The 13,922-nt window shown below is 38.8% G+C and overlaps 1 protein-coding gene across 4 annotated transcripts in view; it reads right to left on the bottom strand.

The window, feature by feature from the left end:
* GLCE (glucuronic acid epimerase) overlaps positions 1–13,922 on the bottom strand; it is a 109,732-nt gene that overhangs the window by 14,055 nt on the left and 81,755 nt on the right. Inside the window, exon 1 of one of the 4 annotated variants that reach the window (XM_019968191.2) lies at positions 4,574–5,019. The exons of the other annotated variants lie outside the window; for them this stretch is intronic. The gene's annotated coding sequence lies outside the window, so the exon portion shown is untranslated. Of the gene's footprint in view, positions 1–4,573; positions 5,020–13,922 lie in introns of those variants that run through there. 4 annotated transcript variants of the gene reach the window in all.

Below are 13,922 nucleotides of genomic sequence, written 5' to 3'. Positions count from 1 at the left end.
ATTTCCTTATATAGCAGCATGGGCAAACTGATAATAATAAGTGATGTTTCATAAAAAAAAAGAGCCCTCCATTAAAAACATTTATGTGGCAACTTTTGAATTATCTGTCAGCTATATCTAACATTTAGACCAGTTTAAACAGAAATATAAAGCTTTTGTTCTTCTTTGAGATGCACCCTTCCTCAACGACCCAAAAGACCTGCTTATAGAACTAGCAGACTACCATTATGATGAGGCATATGAGGCATGTATTTTTCCATATATGATGGAAAAATAAAGAAAAACCCATTAAAAACTTTCAATAACCTTTACGTCCAGATTTTTAAGCAATCAGGAAAAAAAATAAAAACAATCAAGGCTTCTCAGAGAAATCATTCTGAAAGGTCCCCCTTTAAGTCAAAGTTGTGAGAATTATGACTGACATTGACTGAAATGGTGAATCAATAAAAATCCACGAGTCTATAATAACATTCAGAAAAGGAGAAAGCCAGAAAAGATACTTATGTCATTTTGTGATAAAAATATGTAACTAAGTGAAAGAATTTATTTATCTAGTCTTTGCAGGAGAACAAACCAATAGTCCCAGATGATAAAAAATTCTAATTTACAGAAAACATGTGGTTAATAATGTGGAAGAAAAAAATAAAAATCAGAAAATTAGCATATGTGATTCCTCATGCAATTATTAGTTTAGGCAAGTATTATACCCAGGCATATGTTTGATAGGGACTTAATGATTCATACTGTGTGCAAAGTAACACCAAGTACATTATTTCCCAGTCACAAGGAGAAAAAGGTGAAACTCTACAATGAAGGGATCAGTTATCACCCTAAATCAGTAGTCAAATTCAGTCGCATTAATGATGACCCATCCAGATATTGTGCCTCTTGATAAGTTAAAATAAAAAAATACATAGCCTATTGCATATCCCAGACAAAAATGTTTAACTTGGATCTCTTAGGCCCTACGATTTAACTTTGAGTTAACAGAAAATACAAGGGACAGAGGAACAAGTTAAATGCAGATGCAACCAATACATCTAGAAAATGAAACACCCTGCAGGAGAATTGGCTCCATCCCCTCAATAAATTAATGGTATGAAAATAAAAAGGAAATTGGGTTAGATTAAAAAAAAAAAAATAGACTTAAGGACTGTAACAACCAGATGTGAAACTTGGTCTGAAGCTGGGAAATTTGACTATGGCCTTGATAAGAAGAAAAGATGGAAGGATATATGGAGGTTAACACTGAAATAATGAGGTTACAAAATAGCACATATAGTATGATTTTCTAATTTTCCATGAATATATTTACTGTTTTTTAAAACCATATAATAGAAAATTAAGAAGGTCAAAGTCACTTTTGTTAAAATATTAAATGTAAATTTTGAGTTAAAATATTTTGTTTTCAAAACAGACACTGAAATTTTTTGGAGGGGAGGATGGAGAGAAAGAAAACTCTGAGTATTGACATGCAGTGCTAACTACTAAATAGGCTTATCTAACTGCTACTGCTGCTGCTAAGTTGCTTCAGTCGTGTCCGACTCTATGCAACCCCATAGATGGCAGCCCAACAGGCTCCTCTGTCCCTGGGATTCTCCAGGCAAGAACACTGGAGTGGATTGCCATTTCCTTCTCCAATGCATGAAAGTGAAAAGTGAAAGTGAAGTCGCTCAGTCGTGTCCGACTCTTCAAGACCCCATGGACTGCAGCCTACCAGGCTCCTCCACCCATGGGATTCTCCAGGCAAGAGTACTGGGGTGGGGTGCCATTGCCTTCTCCTTTAGGCTTATCTAAAGGTAAGTGCAATAATTTTATTATGTTTCTCAGATTATAGAAAACTTTTACATTTTGAAAAGTAGACTGCATTGACATTTTGCTAAGTATAAGTGATAGTAACTTTAAAAGCTAAAACCAGGGTTTTCTGCTGAGTAGTGATAAGCTTCCTACTCATTTTAAAGCCTTCGCTACATCCACGAATTAGATTAACCTTTCAAGTTAAAGGGGAAAAAAGTAAATAAATAAATTCAAAAACCACGAAAGCTTATGTACTGCTGACCTTAAATATTTCATTAGAGACATAATACAATAAAATTTAGTTTACCAACTTTAGAGATCTAAAATAGGAAATAACATTCAGTAAACATCAAAAAGAAACTGTAGTAACTTATTTGCTGAAACCGTTAAAAATTAAGTAAAGAAAAATATAACTTAGCTTCCCTCTGGGAGAGCAAACAGTTCTCTTCCAAAATGATTTGCAATTCAAAGAAATTTTCCTGATACTTTACTTTTCAAATTCATTTTCCTAATTGAATATTTCAAGTAACCATTAGAGTAATTTAGTAAACATGAAAACTGCATATCACCATGAGTTTTTAAACTGTGAAGGTCATATTTCAGTTAAGAACAACCTTTAAATAAATTTGTAAAGGAGTTCAGTGATAGAAATTATTGGCTTTTTCTTTCCTCTGAATAATGTAGACCAAAGCTTGCCTGCCCATTATTTTCTTTTATTTATTTATATATTTAACAACTGATATTCTTATAATCCTTTGGGCTTCCCTGGTGGCTCAGTGAAGAATCTGCCTGCAATGCAGGAGATCCAGGTTCGATCCCTGGGTCAGGAAGATTCCCTGCAGAAGGAAATGGCAACCCACTCCAGTATTCTTGCCTGGAGAATTCTATGGACCGATGAACCTGACGGGCTACAGTCCATAGGGTCACAAAAGAGTTGGACACAACTGAGTGACTAACACTTTCAACATTTTGAATCCTTTGGTACCAAGTAAACAGAAGGAACAGCAGTTGCTCAGTAGGCGATCAAACTGGTTCAATCAGTACCTATTCAGCAGCTAATGCGGCAGGTAAGGCACAATTCCTGTCCCTAAAGGCCAGGTTGGTGGGAAACATAGGCATAAACACAATAATGCAACAACACACCAGCTGTAAAAAAGAAAAGTTATATAGAATATGCTATGAAACACTAACATTCTAAGTATGAAGGAAAGTGAGTACACTGGCAGTCCAGCATGCTCGGAATCAGGTGTTTCCCCAGATATCCACCTGGCTTGCTCCCTTACTTCTTCAGGTCACTGCTTAAGAGTTACTTTATTAGAGAGACTTTCTGACCACCTTATCCTAAGTAGGAGTTCTCACCCCATCTTCTCTAGGTTCTTGATTTTTATTCATAGAATTTATCATTACTTGATATTTTTGTTGCTGTTGTTGTTCAGTCACTAAGTCATGTCTGACTCTTCACAACCCCATAGACTGCAGCATGCCAGGCTCCCCTGTCCTTCACTATATCCCAGAGTTGTTCAGATTCATATCCACTGAACTGGTGATGCTATCCAACCATCTCATCCTCTGTCACCCCCTTCTCTTCCTGCCCTAAATCTTTGCCAGCATCAGGGTCTTTTCAAATGAGTCGGATCTTTGCATCAGGTGGCCAAAGTATTGGAGCTTTTCAATGAATATTTAGGGTGGATTTTCTTTAGGACTGACTGGTTTGATCTTCTTGAAGTCCAAGGGACTCTCAGAGTCTTCTCCAACACCACAGTTGAAAAGCATCAATTCTTTGGCACTCAGCTTTCTTTATGGTCCAACTCTCATATCATACATGACTACTGGAAAAACCATAGCTTTGACTAGACAGACCTCTGTTGGCAAAGTAACGTCTCTGCTTTTTAATATGCTGTCTAGGTTTACCATAACTTTTCTTCCAAGGAGCAAGTGTTTTTTTAATTTCATGGCTACAGTCACCATCTGCAGTGACTTTGGAGCCTGATAAAATTAAGTCTCTCAGTTTCCATGGGAGAAGGCAATGGCATCCCACTCCAGTACTCTTGCCTGGAAAATCCCATGGACGGAGGAGCCTGGTGGGCTGCCGTCTATGGGGTCGCAAAGAGTCGGACACGACTAAAGTGACTTAGCAACAGCAGCAGCAGTTTCCATGGGAAACTGTTTCCCCATCTATTTGCCATGAAGTGAGTGACTGGATGCCATGATCTTAGGTTTTTGAATGTTGAGTTTTAATCCAGCTTTTTCACTCTCCTCTTTTACTTTTATCAACAGGTTCTTTAGTTCCTCTTCACTTTCTGTCATAAGGGTGGTGTCATCTACATATCTGAGGTTATTGATATTCCTCCTGGCAATCTTCATGTATATATAACAATCAGAATCTAAAACACTTCCTTTACCCCGAAAAAGTCCCTCATGCCCCTTTATAGTCATTCCCTTTCTGCCACTACTGCTCTTTTATCCCTAAAATTTTTCTTTTTCCAGGATGTCATATAAATGAAATCATATTAAGTGGCCTTTTGTGTCTGGCTTCTTGCTCTTAGCAAAATGCTTTTAAGGTTCATCCATGTTGTTGGTGATATAAGGCATCAGTTTATTGCTGAGTTGTATTCCATTGTATAGATGAACCACAGTTATTTACCCAGTCACCAGTTGATAAGCATTTAGTTTATTTCCAGTTTGGGATTATTATGAATAAACTGCTATAAACATTCATGTTTATAACCTGTTTAGTTTTAGAATATTTGGGTTAATATGACATTATCTTGAGTACCTGGCATTCTGTTGAGTGACTAATTGATGGATTCCTTAGTCTTCAGGTCAGATCAGTCGCTCAGTCGTGTCCGACTCTTTGCGACCCCATGAATCGCAGCACGCCAGGCCTCCCTGTCCATCACCAACTCCCGGAGTTCACTCAGACTCACGTCCATCGAGTCAGTGATGCCATCCAGCCATCTCATCCTCTGTCGTCCCCTTCTCCTCCTGCCCCCAATCCCTCCCAGCATCAGAGTCTTTTCCAATGAGTCAACTCTTTGTGTGAGGTGGCCAAAGTACTGGAGTTTCAGCTTTAGCATCAGTCCTTCCAAAGAAATCCCAGGGCTGATCTCCTTCAGAATGGACTGGTTGGATCTCCTTGCAGTCCAAGGGACTCTCAAGAGTCTTCTCCAACACCACAGTTCAAAAGCATCAATTCTTCAGCACTCAGCCTTCTTCAATAATCTAAAATATGAACCCCCTATTAGAAATTAGAGATGAAGAAACTTATTGACTGTTTTCAATGATAATTTGGAGGGTACTTACTATATGACATTTTGGACATACTTTTTTTTTATTTAATTTATCATGCTGTAGTAGTAAAAAGATAAATAATACATAGTGGAGTATATAGAAAATGTATAATGGCAACCACTGGACTAAGAATTTAGAAATTGAGTTCTAGTCATTTAATCTGGTTTTATTTCCAACTCTATCTTTTATTAGACTTCAGACACATTGTGACTTTGAACAAATTAGTAACATTCTCTGCATGAAGGAAGATAGAAGTAATATTTCCACATTTTTAAGTATATTCATATCTCATTTAGTCCTAAAGACCACCCTATGAGGTACCTATGAGCTAAATAGTACTAGTCCTATTTTACTGGTGAGTGTTAACCAAGATTCACAGAAGTGAAGCAATGGGCAATGGTTGAGTCAACAACTGACTCCATATCAGCTTTTTCTGGAAAATTGAGATAATACTCTTAACTGTGATTCCATTAATAAGACTCAAAACTGCTTGTCTCTTGCTTCCTCCCCCAACCCCCAACTTTAGATTGAAGTATAGTTGATTTACAGTGTTGTGTTTCTGGTGTACAGCATGGTGATTCCGTTATATATACATGTATATTATTTTTCTTTATGGTTTATTACAGGACACTGAATATAGTTACCTCTGCTACACAGTTGTTGTTTAGTCACTAAGTTGTGTCTGACTCTTGCAATCCCATGGGCTGCAGCCCACCAGGCTCCTCTGTCCATAGAATTTCCCAGGCAAGAATACTGGAGTGGGTTGCCATTTCTTCTCAGGGGATCTTCCCAACCCAGGGATTGAATCCAAATCTCCTGCACTGGCAGGCGAATTCTTTACCACTAAGCTATCAGGGAAGCCCTGTGCTACACAGTAGGGCTTTGTTATTTGTGCATGACTCCTTCCCTTTTTATTTATAAAAGTCCCTCTTTCCTTGTCTCCTGTCTACCTATTCTGCTATCTCTTAAGAGAAATCTAAAACATGGGGGCTAACCTTACCATATTTATTTTTTAATTGCAAAAGATTATACACTGGCAAAGGGCTGGAACATTTATTTATCTTTTTATCATAAACATTAGAAAAACACTAAGTTGCCTAGCAAATATTTGATCGAATTCCACAGTATAGTCTCACAACCTGACAGCTAGTTCTCACATGATTCCTGTTAGTACATTCTCTCAACCATTTTTTCCAATGTGATTCTTACTGCATTGCTTCGTTCAGAAGCTCAAAACTGCATTCTACTACTTCTGTGTCACAGTCAACCCAATAATTACTCACATTTGAAAATCAGCTTGGTTGCTAATTTCTTCCACATACAGCTTCTTCTTCATGGCCAAGACTCTATCTTCTGCCTTATGGTTATTCAAAATTACTATAAGTAAGCAAGTTGATGAATCTTTCCCCTTCTGACATTTGTTTTGCAGGATTACACCAAACTTGATAAAAACTTATTATCTGCAACTCTATTCTGTAGAACTTCTTAGGATAGTTCTACTGATTTGTCCTGTAAAGTCGCTCTGTGAATGAACCATGCAGAGTAAACACATCATTAGGTTTTCTTTCTCTTGGCTTTCCTAATGAGGGTAGAAATCTTATACAGCTGGAGAAGCCTGGTATTCCTTTTTGAACTGATTTATTTTCTCGGCATATGCTTCATTTGACACTTGCTTAGAAGATGCAGAGAGCTTTTTTAGTTAAGTACTGTACAGTATTTCAAACGATATTATAGCTACACTATAGCTGTTGAGCTTTTCCAGATACAAAGCTGCTCTTTGCTCTTTAAAAAACATTCCTATCCTAGTTCTTTAAATTACTGCTTTCAGAATTCTTTATATTACTGCTAGAGAGAATTAAGCTGAGTACATTTAGAAACTCTTTTCAGAAACAAATTTTGGTTTCAGAAGCTGCTGCATAAAGCCAGCAGTTTAAAATGTCTACAAACCAAGGGCAACTAATTCTGCTCTTATCTAGTTGGTGAGAAAATAAATAGTGATTTGGAGTCAGATAATATACTGTTATGGTCTGATATAAAGAACCTATGCTTAGAAGCCAGATAAATCTAGGTTTAAATCCCATTATGTGCTTGCTGACAGTTTTTCTTCTGCAGAGTTAAAAACTACTGTTTTTAACTACTGCTAGTGGTAACAAGAACTTCTTTATAGAGTTTGATTTCAGTAACTGAAAGTATGTACAGTACCTGTATGTGCTTAGTCGCTCAGTCGTATCCAGTTCTTTGCAACCCCATGGACTGTAGCCCACCAGGCCCCTCTGTCCATGGGGATTCTCCAGACAAGAATACTGGAGTGGGTTGCCATTTCTTCCTCCAGGAGATCTTCCCAACCCAGGGATCGAACCCAGGTCTCCCACATTGCAGGCAGATTTTTTATCATCTGAGCCACTAGGTAAATCTACTCTTTAAATATTTCCTTTCCCTGTAATCTTTCCCCTATACCCTCAAAAAAGAACAACTTCCTTTATCACTCAAATGTGATTTGTTGTTGTTAATCTAAATATGTCTCCTGAAGGTTTGAGATAGATGAACGTAGCAGGGCTGACCTCCTCAATAGTGCTGATAATCATTTTCAGCACAAACTCTGGACTATGGGAAGACTAGATTGCCGTAAGGTTTTTGAAAATGCAGGTGACCATAAACAGTGACCTGATACAGACCTTCAGTGTGACTGAATAAGGCATATTCCATCTTATTTTTGAAGTATCTACTACAGTGAATATGGATAAGACATCCCACTGAGAGACATGTTCCTTTGCCCTTCTGTCATTTTTCCTTCTTTCTGGACTACAACACAGACAAGATGGCTGAAGCTTCAGCAACTAAACTCTCTGGGCCACAGGATGATGTAGAAAGATATAAAGTACCTCAGTCCTTGATCATGTAGCTGTATATTAGCTCTAGACTGCCTAATTATCATTCTCTTTTACATGAGTGGAAAATACCAAGAGGTGGAATGTATAAGGGTTTATATTTCTGGTGTCTGTTACTAGCAGCAGAACCTAATCCATACTGATTTAGATATCAGTCTGGATATTGGCATCTGACTCATCTCAGGTGACCACTGAAATACCTTAAAATAGTATACCAGCATTTAAACATGGAAAAGGCACATTCATATACCTGAGATACAGAAATGTCAAGAAATTTCTATTAGAAATAACCTAGATATTCCCACTGAAAGCAACTAGAACTCTTTGAAGAATGGTTGTTTGGATCTTTGGTAGGAAGTGTACATGATGACCCTGGGATACCTTGTCATAGAAGAAAGCAAGACAGCTCTCAAAACTATTTTGTTGTTCAGTCACTTAGCCACATCCAATTCTTTGTGATCCTACATACTACAGCATGCCAGACTTTCCTGTCCTTCACTGTCTCTCTGAGTTTGCTCAAACTCATGTCCATTGAGTTGCTGATGCCATCCAACCATCTCATACTCTGTTGCCCCCTTCTCCTCTTGCCTCACTGTTTCCTAGCATCAGGGTCTTTTCAATGAGTTAGCTTTTCACATCAGGTGCCCAAAGTGTTAGAGCTTCAGCATCAGTCCTTCCAATGAATTGACTTCCTTTAGGATTGACTGGTTTGATCTCCCTGCTGTCCAAGGGACTCTCAAGATGTCTTCTCCAGTACCACAATTTGAAAGCATCAATTCTTCACCATTCAGCCTTCTTTATGGTCCAAATCTCACATCTATACATGACTACTGGCAAAACCATGGCTTTGACTACATGGGCCTTTGTTGGCAAAGTGATGTCTCTGCTTTTTAATATGCTGTCTAGATTTGTCATAGCTTTCCTTCCAAGGAGCAAGTGTTTTAATTTCATGGCTGCAGTCACTATCCACAGTGATTTTGGAGCCCAAGAAAATAGTCTGTCACTGTTTCCACTGTTTGCCCATCTGTTTGCCATCAAGTGATGGGACGGATGCCATGATACTAATTTTTTGATGTTGAGTTTTAAGCCAGCATTACCACTCTCCTCTTTCACCTTCATCAAGAGGCTCTTTAGTTCCTTTTTATTTTCTGCCGTTAGAGTGGTGCCATCTGCATATCTGAGATTATTGATATTTCTCCTGGCAATCTTGATTCCATTTTGTGATTCATCCAGCCTGGCATTTCGCATGATGTACTCTGCATATAAGTTAAATAAGCAGGGTGACAATACACAGCCTTGACATATTCCTTTCCCAATTCTGAAACAGTCTGTTGTTCCATGTCTGGTTCTTATTGTTGCTTCTTGACCTGCATACAGGTTTCTCAAGAGGCAGGTAAGGTGGTCCGGTATTCTCATCTCTTGAAGAATTTTCCACAACTAGTTGTGATCCACACAGTCAAAGACTTTAGCATAGTCAATGAAGCAGATGTTTTGGGGGGGATTCTCTTGCTTTTTCTATGATCCAATGCATGCTGGCAGTTTGATCTCTGGTTCCTCTGCCTTTTATAAATCTAGCTTCTACATCTGTAAGTTCTCAGTTCACATACTGTTGCAACCTAGCTTGAAGGATTTTGAGCATTACCTTGCCAGCATGTGAAATGAGTGCAGCTGTGTAGTAGTTTGAACATTCTTTGGCACTGCCTTTCTTTGGGATTGTAATGAAAACAGAAACTACTTGGGTTATGTCAAAAGGACTTTGGAGTCAACCTGAAGAGATCTGCACTGGCTAAAGATGGGATGGGCTTCCCTGGTGGCTCAACAGTAAAGAATCTGCCTGCCACTGCCAGAGACATGGGATGGATCCCTGGGTCAGGAAGATCCCCTGGAGATGAAAATGGCAGCCCACTCCAGTATTCTTGCCTGGGAAATCCCATGGACATAGGAGCCTGGTAGGCTACAGTCCATAAGGTCACAAAAGAGTCACACACAACTGAGCAACTAAACAACAGCAACAAAGATGGGGTATTTTGAGCATCAAAAAGTAGTCGCTGTGGTGAACTGAAGCACACTGAATAGTTTAAAATTAATGAATTGAGACGTTACTTAAAAAAAACTCATTTATTTTTGGAGGTCATTAGGGACTCAATTTATTATTTTGAAGATTGGTAAATAAAAGGGGAGATTCAAGCATTAGTTCTGCCTCTCCTGTACGAACTCTATAGGGATAACCAAGTTGTTGGGAAGGGCAAGATTTTCTTTAACAGAAATATTTCAGGTACTACGCTAGGAAAGGTTAATAGAATATCACCATTTTGCAGCCCATAATGAAAGACTTACTTTCAGTGCTTGCTAAAGCTATTTGATGGATTGTTAATGCAAAACTTTATGATAACTGGATCAGGCTGACAACGACTGAACACACAGATTAACCTTACAGAAAAAAAAGAGATTATCAGACATTTTATGATGAAAGTTCACACCTCTACCCAAGTATTCTTGCTGAAAAATCAAACCCTATTTTTGTCAAGCTGTAGAATCAGCTACTGGTTTACAGGAAATGCCCAGGGATAGAATCTGAGTTAGTACTCTGCAACTACTAAAAGAGAAGAAGCTAGGACTCAGCACAAGACAAAATCATTTTCTTGACATTAAGGTTCCTACAATAACAAGGAAGTTTTACAAACCACTTTTTCTGCTTACAAATGGTAAAAATTGTCTTTGCATTAACATAAAGAAAATGAATTCATAAGACAGTAGACTGAAATGAATCAGTTCAGTTCACTCACTCAGTAGTGTCCAACTCTTTGCGACCCCACAAATCGCAGCACGCCAGGCCTCCCTGTCCATCACCAACTCTCAGAGTTTACCCAAATTCATGTCCATTGAGTCGGTGATGCCATCCAACCATCTCATCCTCTGTCAGCCCCTTCTCCTCCTGCCCTCAATCTTTCCCAGCATCAGGGTCTTTTCCAGTGTGTCAGCTCTTCGCATCAGGTGGCCAAAGTATTAAAGTTTCAGCTTCAGCATCAGTCCTTCCAATGAACACCCGGGACTGACCTCCTTTAGGATGGACTGGTTGGATCTCCTTGCAGTCCAAGGGGCTCTCAGGAGTCTTCTCCAACACCACAGTTCAAAAGCATCAATTCTTAGGCGCTCAGCTTTCTTTATAGTCCAACTCTCACATCCATACATGACGACTGGAAAAACCATAGCCTTGACTAGACTGACAAATGTCTCTGCTTTTTAATATGCTGTCTAGGTTGGTCATAACTTTCCTTCCAAGAAGTAAGCGTCTTTTAATTTCATGGCTGCAATCACCATCTGCAGTGATTTTGGAGCCCCCAAAAATAAAGTCAGCCACTGTTTCCATTGTTTCCCATCTACTTGCCATGAGGTCATGGGACCGGATGCCATGATCTTAGTTTTCTGAGTGTTGAGCTTTTTCACGCTCCTCTTTCACTTTCATCAAGAGGCTTTTTAGTTCCTCTTCACTTTCTGCCATAAGGGTGGTGTCATCTGCATATCTGAGGTTATTGATATTTCTCCCGGCAATCTTGATTCCAGCTTGTGCTTCCTCTAGCAAAGTGTTTTTCATGATGTACTCTACATTTAAGTTAAATAAGCAGGGTGACAATATACAGCCTTGACATACTCCTTTTCCTATTTGGAACCAGTCTGTTGTTCCATGTCCAGTTCAAATTGTTGCTTCCTGACCTACATACAAATTTCTCCAGAGGCAAGTCAGGTGGTCTGGTATCCCCATCTCTTGAAGAATTTTCCACAGTTTATTGTGATCCACACAGTCAAAGGCTTTGGCATAGTCAATAAAGCAGAAATAGATGTTCTTCTGGAACTCTCTTGCTTTTTCAATGATCCAGCAGATGTTGGCAATTTGATTTCTGGTTCCTCTGTCTTTTCTAAAACCAGATTGAACATCTGGAAGTTCATGGTTCACGTATTGCTGAAGCCTGGCTTGGAGAATTTTGACCATTACTTTACTAGTGTGTGAAATGAGTGCAATTGTGTGGTAGTCTGAGCATTCTTTGGCATTGCGCCTTTGTTTGGGATTGGAATGAAAACTGTCCATTTCCAGTCCTGTGGCCACTGCTGAGTTTTCCAAATTTGCTGACATATTGAGTGCAGCACTTTAACAGCATCATCTTTCAGGATTTGAAATAGCTCAACTGGAATTCCATCACCTCCACTAGCTTTGTTCGTAGTGATGCTTTCTAAGGCCCACTTGACTTCACATTCCAGGATGTCTGGCTGTAGGTGAGTGTGAGTGATCACACCGTCATGATTATCTGGGTCGTGAAGATCTTTTTTGTACAGTTCTTCTGTGTATTCTTGCCATCTCTTCTTAATATCTTCTGCTTCTGTTAGGTCCGTGCCATTTCTGTCCTTTATTGAGCCCATCTTTGCATGAAATGTTCCCTTGGTATCTCTAATTTTCTTGAAGAGATCTCTAGTCTTTCCCAATCTATTGTTTACCTCTATTTCTTTGCATTGATTGGTGAGGAAGGCTTTCTTATCTCTCCTTGCTATTCTTTGGAACTCTGCATTCAAACGGGTATATCTTTCCTTTCTCCTTTGCTTTTCACTTCTCTTCTTTTCTCTGCTATTTGTAAGGCCTCCTCAGACAGCCATTTTGCTTTTTAGCATTTCTTTTTCTTGGGGATGGTCTTGATCCCTGTCTCCTGTACAATGTCATGAACCTCCATCCATAGTTCATCAGGCAGTCTGTCTGTCAGATCTAGTCCCTTAAATCAATTTCTCACTTCCACTGTATAGTCATACGGGATTTGATTTAGGTCATACCTGAATGGTCTAGTGGTTTTCCCCACTTTCTTCAATTTAAGTCTGAATTTGGCAAAAAGGAGTTCATGATCTGAGCTACAGTCAGCTCCCGTTCTTGTTTTTGCTCACTGTATAGAGCTTCTCCATCTTTGGCTGCAAAGAATATAATTAATCTGATTTTGTTGTTGGCCATGTGGTGATGTCCATGTGTAGAGTCTTCTCTCATGTTGTTGGAAGAGGGTGTTTGCTATGACCAGTGCATTTTCTTGGCAAAACTCTATTAGCCTTTGCCCTGCTTCATTCTGTATTCCAAGGCCAAATTTGCCTGTTACTCCAGGTGTTTCTTGGCTTCCTACTTCTGCATTCCAGTCCTCTATAATGAAAAGGACATCTTTCTTGGGTGTTAGTTCTAAAAGGTCTTGTAGTTCTTCATATATATGATAGGTCTTTACATATGATAAAACTGAGGCTTTATGATATTAAGTAATTCACCTAGGTCATGTGATTATTTGATGGTTCACTTGAGATCTGAACTCCAAACTGTGCTGTGATATTCACAGGGCATCTTTGAGCAGACATATATTTTATTTCAGAAACTGAATAGTACCCTTTCCCAGGAGATATTATAACAGGTTACCAGACTGTGAATTGAGCTTAGACATTAACAGATCTTATTCTAAATAAAGCTGAATTATGTCCCTGATCAATAGTTAATGTAGGTAAAGTACAATTTTAGGAAAAGTTACCCAGTTATTTTAAAAATATATTAGCATTTCTGAATGAAGTTACTTGTAACTTTTGAATTTTCTTCAAATCCAGCAGTATAATTACATGCCATGTTACTATTAGAAAAGAATACAAAGTCATAATTATGAATATTTATGTAGGTTTCCCAGGTGGCATAAGTGGTAAATAATCACCTGCCAATGCAGGAGACACAAGAGACATGGGTTCCATCCTTGGATCTGGAGGATCCCCTGGAGTAGAAAACAGCATATGAGGTTGCAAAGAATCGGACATGACTGAGCAACTGAGCACACATGTACATGTGTACTGCACACAGGTAGCACAGTAAGGCTACCTGGTCTGCAGGTGGATTAGGACAATTAAGCTCTTGAAAATATGATTCCCATATCTAGCAACACCTTA

Source organism: Bos indicus, chromosome 10 (genome assembly GCF_029378745.1).
Source record: "Bos indicus isolate NIAB-ARS_2022 breed Sahiwal x Tharparkar chromosome 10, NIAB-ARS_B.indTharparkar_mat_pri_1.0, whole genome shotgun sequence".
NCBI classification, from domain to species: Eukaryota; Metazoa; Chordata; class Mammalia; order Artiodactyla; family Bovidae; genus Bos; species Bos indicus.
The sequence above is the reverse complement of the archived record's forward strand: the minus strand, read 5'-3'. Positions and strand labels throughout refer to the sequence as shown.